Source organism: Ahaetulla prasina, chromosome 2 (genome assembly GCF_028640845.1).
Source record: "Ahaetulla prasina isolate Xishuangbanna chromosome 2, ASM2864084v1, whole genome shotgun sequence".
In the NCBI taxonomy this organism is placed as follows: domain Eukaryota; kingdom Metazoa; phylum Chordata; class Lepidosauria; order Squamata; family Colubridae; genus Ahaetulla; species Ahaetulla prasina.
Window position 1 is genome coordinate 301537568 of NC_080540.1, and position 7621 is coordinate 301545188.

The window sequence follows — 7621 nt, forward strand, 5'->3', positions numbered from 1 at the left end:
TTGACTTTGGGAAGCGGCGCAACTTTCCCCCTGCGATCCCAGCGCCAGGAGGACCCCCGACTCCCCGCTGCCCCCCAGCCCAGCCCGTCCCGTCCCCTCCGCCTCCGCTCCGGCCCCGGCTGGGACCTGCCCAGGCAGCGCGGACCCTCCAGACCCGGCCGGCCAGCCGCCCCCCTGCAGCCCTGCGGCGGCCACTCACTCACCTGGCGCGGGGCGGCGTTGCTGGCGGCCGCAGGTGTGCGGAGCTCCGGCTTGTTTACGCCCGGCCGGAGCAGGCGAGGGAGCCGGAGCTGGCCCAGGCGAAGCGGAGGAGGAGGAGGAGGCGGCGGCCGCAGGCGGGGCTGCAGCGGGACCCTCCCCAGCTCGGCCCGGGGACGCTTGCGGGCCCGAGAGGCAGCATCGGGGGAGGGAGGGAGGGGGGCTCGGAGGCGCTGCAGGCGGGGCGGCTCTTCAGGTGCGAAAGGCGCGGAGAAGGGGGAAGGACAAGTGGGGGGAGAGGGAAGGAGGGAAAAGGACTCTGGGAGTTGTAGTTTGCGGCGGGGGAGCTGCCCGAGGCTCCGCAACTCGGCGGCTGCCCCGAGATCGCAACCCCTCCTCCACCCCCACCCCCTCTTTCTCTCCACCCCCCTGCGGGGCCTCCCGAGGCAGGGGCAGGCTTCCTGGCGCCGGCCAGGCAGGAAAGGCAACTTGCAAGGGCTTATCTTTCCCAGCCGGGGAACTTAGGGGCTGCTTTTAACACCTTCTGCCCGCTACTCAGCTGCTGCCGAGACCACCGCCCTCTCTCTCCCCTGATGCGGAGCCTCCAGAGGCAGGAGCAGTCTACCTGGCGCCGGCAAGGCAGGAAAGACTTAACTTGCAAGGGCTTATCTTTCCCAGCCGGGGAACTTGGGGGGGGGGGCTGCTTTCAGGCACCCTCTGCCCGCTACTCAGCTGCCGGCCGAGACCGCCCCCCCTCCACCTGATGCGGAGCCTCAAGAGGCAGGAGCAGTCTACCTGGCGCCGGGAGGGCAGGAAAGGCTTATGTTTCTCAGCCGGGGAACTTGGGGGGCTGCTTTCAACACCCTCTGCCGCCCGAGACTGCCGCCCCTCTCTCTCTCTCTCTCCCCCTGATGCGGAGCCTCCGGAGGCAGGAGCAGTCTACCTGGCGCAGGCAGGGCAGGAAAGGCTTAGCCGTCCAGCCGGGGAACTTGAGACTTGCTTTCGAGCACCCTCTGCCTGGCTGGGGAGGGGGAGCGGGGGGGGGCGTCGATCCCCCCAAAAACACGCCTGTGAAAGCCGTCCTGAAAGTGGGGTGCCTCTCCCCAGCTTTTGGAAGAAGCAAAAGCCCCTCCAGCGGCTCCGGTCCAAGCTTGAACGAACCCAAAATTTAAACCCAGTTTGTCTACATACCTCCCCACGACGTATGAATGTAATTGCATCCGAATCGCTGTATTCCCCCCATACACACACACACAAACAAACAATAAAATCAATCACTCAATCAATCAATCAATCAATCCCGGGTTAATTAATTCAATCCCGAGGTGATCTAAGCACTCAGGGGGTTTGGAAATCCCCCCCGAGGCATCTTTGCAAGCTTACCCACCTTTTATTGGCTCCCGGCCCCGTGTTCACTTCACACGCGCTAAAGAAACTTCGGGTCACCCAGGGTCGTGTGAATGCCGCTTGAACTTTTCCCGGGTGAATCGAGGACCGAGGTTTGTCGGTTGCAAAAAGTAGGTAAAATGTCCCTCTCCAGAAAGGAAATGGCTGTGTGTTGCTTGCGGGGAGATTGTACTGATTGGGCGGGTGGAGTTGTGCAATGGAAACCCAAAAAAAAAAGAAAGAAAAAGAAAAAAAAGAAAAAGAATAAGGAAGAAAGAGGAGGAAGGAAGGAAAAGGACTCTGGGAGTTGTAGTTTGCGGCGGGGGAGCTGCCCGAGGCTCCGCAACTCGGCGGCTGCCCCGAGATCGCAACCCCTCCTCCACCCCCACCCACTCTTTCTCTCCACCCCGTTGCGGAGCCTCCAGAGGCAGGAGCAGTCTACCTGGCGCCGGGAGGGCAGGAAAAGCTTAACTTGCAAGGGCTTATCTTTCCCAGCCGGGGAACTTAGGGGGCTGCTTTTAACACCTTCTGCCCGCTACTCAGCTGCTGCCCGAGACCACCGCCCCTCTCTCTCTCCCCCCCTGATGCGGAGCCTCCAGAGGCAGGAGCAGTCTACCTGGCGCCGGGAGGGCAGGAAAGGCTTAACTTGCAAGGGCTTATCTTTCCCAGCCGGGGAACTTGGGGGGTGGGCTGCTTTCAGGCACCCTCTGCCCGCTACTCAGCTGCCGGCCGAGACCGCCCCCCCTCCACCTGATGCGGAGCCTCCAGAGGCAGGAGCAGTCTACCTGGCGCCGGGAGGGCAGGAAAGGCTTATGTTTCTCAGCCGGGGAACTTGGGGGGCTGCTTTCAACACCCTCTGCCGCCCGAGACTGCCGCCCCTCTCTCTCTCTCTCTCTCCCCCTGATGCGGAGCCTCCGGAGGCAGGAGCAGTCTACCTGGCGCAGGCAGGGCAGGAAAGGCTTAGCCGTCCAGCCGGGGAACTTGGGACTTGTTTTCGAGCACCCTCTGCCTGGCTGGGGAGGGGGAGCGGGGGGGGGGCGTCGATCCCCCCCAAAACACGCCTGTGAAAGCCGTCCTGAAAGTGGGGTGCCTCTCCCCAGCTTTTGGAAGAAGCAAAAGCCCCTCCACCTGATCCGGTCCAAGCTTGAACGAACCCAAAATTTAAACCCAGTTTGTCTACATACCTCCCCACGACGTATGAATGTAATTGCATCCGAATCGCTGTATTCCCCCCATACACACACACACAAACAAACAATAAAATCAATCACTCAATCAATCAATCAATCAATCAATCCTGGGTTAATTAATTCAATCCCGAGGTGATCCAAGCACTCAGGGGGTTTGGAAATCCCCCCGAGGCATCTTTGCAAGCTTACCCACCTTTTATTGGCTCCCGGCCCCGTGTTCACTTCACACGTGCTAAAGAAACTTCGGGTCACCCAGGGTCGTGTGAATGCCGCTTGAACTTTTCCCGGGTGAGTCGAGGACCGAGGTTTGTCGGTTGCAAAAAGTAGGTAAAATGTCCCTCTCCAGAAAGGAAATGGCTGTGTGTTGCTTGCGGGGAGATTGTACTGATTGGGCGGGTGGAGTTGTGCAATGGAAACCCAAAAAAAAAAGAAAGAAAAAGAAAAGAAAAAGAATAAGGAAGAAAGAGGGAGGGAAGGGAAGGGAAGGGAAGGAAGGAAGGAAGGAACCAAAAAGGAGTTAAAATGTCATCAGCCCTAAAAGTGGCTCATTTAAGGCAGGAATGTCCAACCTAAGGAAAAATGAACGAATGAGCTGAAAGGGACCTTAGAGGTCTTCTAGTCCAGCCCCCTGCTCAAGCAGGAGGGTATCCCAACTTTGGCAACTTAAAGACATGTCGACTTCAACTCCCAGAAACCCCCAGTTCACTCATCTTAAAACATGCTGGCTAGGGAATTCTGGGAATTGAGGTCCATATTTCATAAAGCTTGGTGGCTGGGGAATTCTGGGAAGTGAAATTCACACATCTTAAAGCTTACTAGCTGGGGAATTCTGGGAGTTGAAGTTCATACACCTTAAAACTTGCTGGCTGGGGAATTCTGGGAATCGAAGTCCATGTGTCTTAGCATTGTCAAGGGTGGAAAATGCTGGTCCAGAGGAAAACGGACATCCAGAGGGGAAGAGCCACCATGGTGCCAAGGAATGGCAGCTTCCCAGCCAACCCGCAGCTTAGGAAAAACTTCCCCCCACTAAAGTCTGTGCCAGGAACTGGAGAAGTGGGAAAACAGATGTAGAATGTCAGTTTGGTCTTGGTATTAACTAAGGTACCAGGCTAAAAAGCGGGAGACGGTGAGTTCTAGTCCTGCCTTAGCCATGATGGCCAGCTGGGTGATTTTGGACGGACCAATGACCAGGAGACGGTGAGTTCTAGTCCTGCCTTAGCCATGATGGCCAGCTGGGTGATTTTGGACGGACCAATGACCAGGAGACGGTGAGTTCTAGTCCTGCCTCCGCCATGAAATCCAGCTGCGTGACTTTCAGCCAATCACCAGGAGACAGTGAGTTATTTGTAGAAAAATTTTAATAAAGGTACCATGCAAATAAATGAAAAAGAAAGAAAGAGAGAGAGAGAGAAAGAAAAAGAAGAAAAGAAAGAGAAAGAAAGGAAAGGAGGGAGGCAGGGAGGGGAAGTAAGGAGAGAAAAAAGAAAAAGAAAGAGAAAAAGAAAAAAAGAAGAAAGAAAGGAAGAGAGAAGAAAGAAAAAAGGGAGAGAGGGAAGAAAAAGGAAAGGAAAAGAAAAAAAGAAAAGGAGAAAGGAAGGAAGAAGGCAGATTTATCTTGATTCCTCAACTACTTTTCATCAACGAAACCATTTCATTTTAAATGGACGCACATGTGTGCACGCACACGCACACAAGTGTCCGGCAAACCTCATTCATACGATTGAAGATTTGCGTTAAAAAAAATGAGACTTCCTGGCTTCCTGGTTGGCTCCTGGCATTTTCCTCACACTGGTTCTGGGGAGGGTGTGCTGTGAACTTTATTAATATATTAGCAAACCCTTGATATATTTTTTTCCCCACCAGGATTCAGGGTTTGCCAAGAACGTCTGTTCTAGGATGCGGTGGGGGTGCTGCTAAGGAGGTTGCGTTTATAGCGATTTTGCAGAATGAAGTAGGAGGGGAAGAGCTGCCTTCCTTCACGGTAGCCCAAAATCAGAAAAGCCAAATTTGTGCCTTTTAATAAAACGGTGTTTAGTCAGGGAAGGCTTTCGTCAGACGCCTTCTGATTTACAGCCAGGGTGTTTATTAATACCTTAACTCTATTCTATTACTAATATCTTAATTCTTTTTATTATCTAATTTATTAGATAATAATTAGATAAATAATTATCTAATTTATTAATACCTTAATTCTATTCTATTATTAATATCTTAATTCTATTCTATTCTATTCTATTCTATTCTATTCTATTCTATTCTATTCTATTCAATTCTATTCTTAGGCCTAAGGCAGGGGTCTGCAAACTTGGCTCTTTGAAGATTTGTGGACTCAGCTTTGCTGGCTGAGGAACTCTAGGAGTTAAAAGTCCAGGAGTCTTCAAAGAGCCAAGTTTGCAGAGCCCTGCCCTAGGCCTGGGGATTGCAAGTGTTATTTGGGTCGGGGGTTTTATCCCCTCTTTACATTCAGGCATGGACCGAAGCCTCAAAGTCCTTGCAAGAAGAAATAACGCAAACAATAATTGCACTTAAACGAGTAAATATGCAAACAAACAAGCCCTTCATTTCTCAGCCCTTGGAAGGAAGGCTAAATTACGAAACCACTTCCCCCCCCAAAAAAAAAACCCTCGCCAAGAAAACGGGCGGTGGCCAGGCCATTGCCAGGAGTCAACGCTGACTCGAAAGCACTCAGAATGTGCTTGTGTGTATGCAGTGCTCTTTTTATAATCCTGTTAGGTCTTTCATGGCCCTGAAGGGGGATTGATGGGGAGATCGCCTTGCATAGATTGTCACACGCCTCACACGAGCTTTTCCCTACACACAAACACACACACACACCCTGCCGAGTCCTCTGAATCGCCCTTCCTTCCGTGCTGTGTGTTTTGAACAACCTTTAGACCAGCCTGTTTTCCGCGTCTTCTGATTTTATGGCTTTTATGGCTGTGTGCAAGTTAAGAAGATTTTTTTTTCTTTTATCGGTCCTTAAATTGCAATCTCTTTATCAACCTCCTATCCTGCCTCCAGTTGCATTTCTTTAGGGCTCGTTTTAAAGATAAAGAGGGTTTTTAAGGGGAAAAAAACAGAGAGAGGCAATTCACGATTGTCCAAGTGTCTCTTAAGCCTTAAAAACGGATTAAGTGGTGTTCTGGGCTCTGAGAGACGCAAAATCCCATCCTGTTTTGCAAGAGGTGAAGGCCAAGGAGGGTCCTGGGGGGCAGAGAGAGTTTCCCCCCACCTTGCCCCTTGCTAGAAAAAGACCTTTCAACGGAAGGGAATATTTGTAGCTCAAGCTTGACGTGGGGACCTTGCTGCTCTGTGAGCCTGCAGACGTTTCATGACCCAGCTAGGTAACATCATCAGTGCTAGAAAGGAGTGCGGTTGGCCGAGCAGAAGAGGAGGAGGAAGGACGATGGATTCCTTGGTAGCCTCTGAGCTTGGTTGTTTTTCTTGCAGACATTTGATGCAGAGGTGGGTTTCAGCAGGTTCTGACCAGTTCTGGAGAACCGGTAGCGGAAATTTTGAGTAGTTTGGAGAACCGGTAGTAAAAATTCTGACTGACTCCGCCCCTCATCTATTCTCTGCCTCCCGAGTCCCAGCTGATCGGGAGGAAATGGGGATTTTGCAGTAACCTTCCCCTGGAGTGGGGAGGGAATGGAGATTTTACAGTATCCTTCCCCTGCCACGCCCACCAAGCCACGCCCACAGAACCGGTAGTAAAAAAATCTGAAACCCACCACTGGTTTCGTGAACCAACATCATCAGTACTGGAAGGGAATGGAGGAGGAGGAGGAGGAGGAGGAGGAGGGAAAGGAGAAGGAGAAGAAGAGGAGGAGGAGGAGGAGGAGGAGGAGGAGAGGAGGAGGAGTAGAAGGAGAAGAAAAAGGAGAAGGAGAAGGAGAAGGAGAAAAAGAGGAGGAGCAGGAAGGACTGTGAAGTCCTTGCTGCTCTCTGAGCTTGTTGCTTTTCTTGCAGACATTTCATGACCCAACTAGGTAACGTCATCAGTACTGATACGGAATGGGGTTGGCAGAAAAGAGGAGGAAGAGGAGGAGAAGGAAGGACTATTTTTATAGTCTGTGGGGGCTCCTACCCTCTGGAACGAACTTCCCCCGGGCTTACGCCAAATACCTGACTTTCGGACCTTCCGCCGCGAATTGAAAACACATTTATTTATTCGCGCGGGGCTGGCTTAAATTTTATTGGTTTTAAATTTTATTATTAATTTTTAATGGGTTTTAGTTTTATATGTTCCAAAGTTTTAGGCCAATTATGTAATAAGTTTTTTAATTCGTATTTTAAATTGTATATTACACTGTTTGTTTTACCTTGGCTATACACCTCCTGAGTCCTTCGGGAGAAGGGCGGTATAAAAATTGAAATAATAATAATAATAATAATAATAATAATAATAATAATAATAATAATAATAATAATAATAATAATAATAATTATTATTATTATTATTATTATTTATTTGTATTTATATCCCGCCCTTCTCCGAAGACTCAGGGCGGCTTACACTATGTCAAGCAATAGTCTTCATCCGTTTGTATATTATATACAAAGTCAACTTTTATTGCCCCCAACAATCTGGGTCCTCATTTTACCTACCTTATAAAGGATGGAAGGCTGAGTCAACCTTGGGCCTGGTGGGGCTTGAACCTGCAGTAATTGCAAGCAGCTGTGTTTAATAACAGACAGACTTAGTCTGCTGAGCCACCAGAGGCCACTATGGATTCCTTGGTGCTCTATGACCGTTTTTTTTTTTTCTTGAGACATTTCATGACCCACCTCGTTGTTAGGTCGTGACGTGCTTGTACCTTGATTGGATTATTGTCAGATAAGACAAC

At 50.7% G+C, this 7621-nt stretch overlaps 1 protein-coding gene across 3 annotated transcripts in view; it reads right to left on the bottom strand.

The window, feature by feature from the left end:
• Positions 1–2991, bottom strand: part of LOC131192634 (myogenesis-regulating glycosidase-like) — a 39928-nt gene extending 36937 nt beyond the window's left edge. Inside the window, exon 1 of one of the 3 annotated variants that reach the window (XM_058171964.1) lies at positions 2968–2991. The gene's annotated coding sequence lies outside the window, so the exon portion shown is untranslated. Of the gene's footprint in view, positions 1–203; positions 471–1585; positions 1757–2967 lie in introns of those variants that run through there. The other 2 variants (XM_058171963.1, XM_058171962.1) reach the window with 2 other exon arrangements.
• Between the last annotated feature and the right edge of the window lie 4630 nt (positions 2992–7621).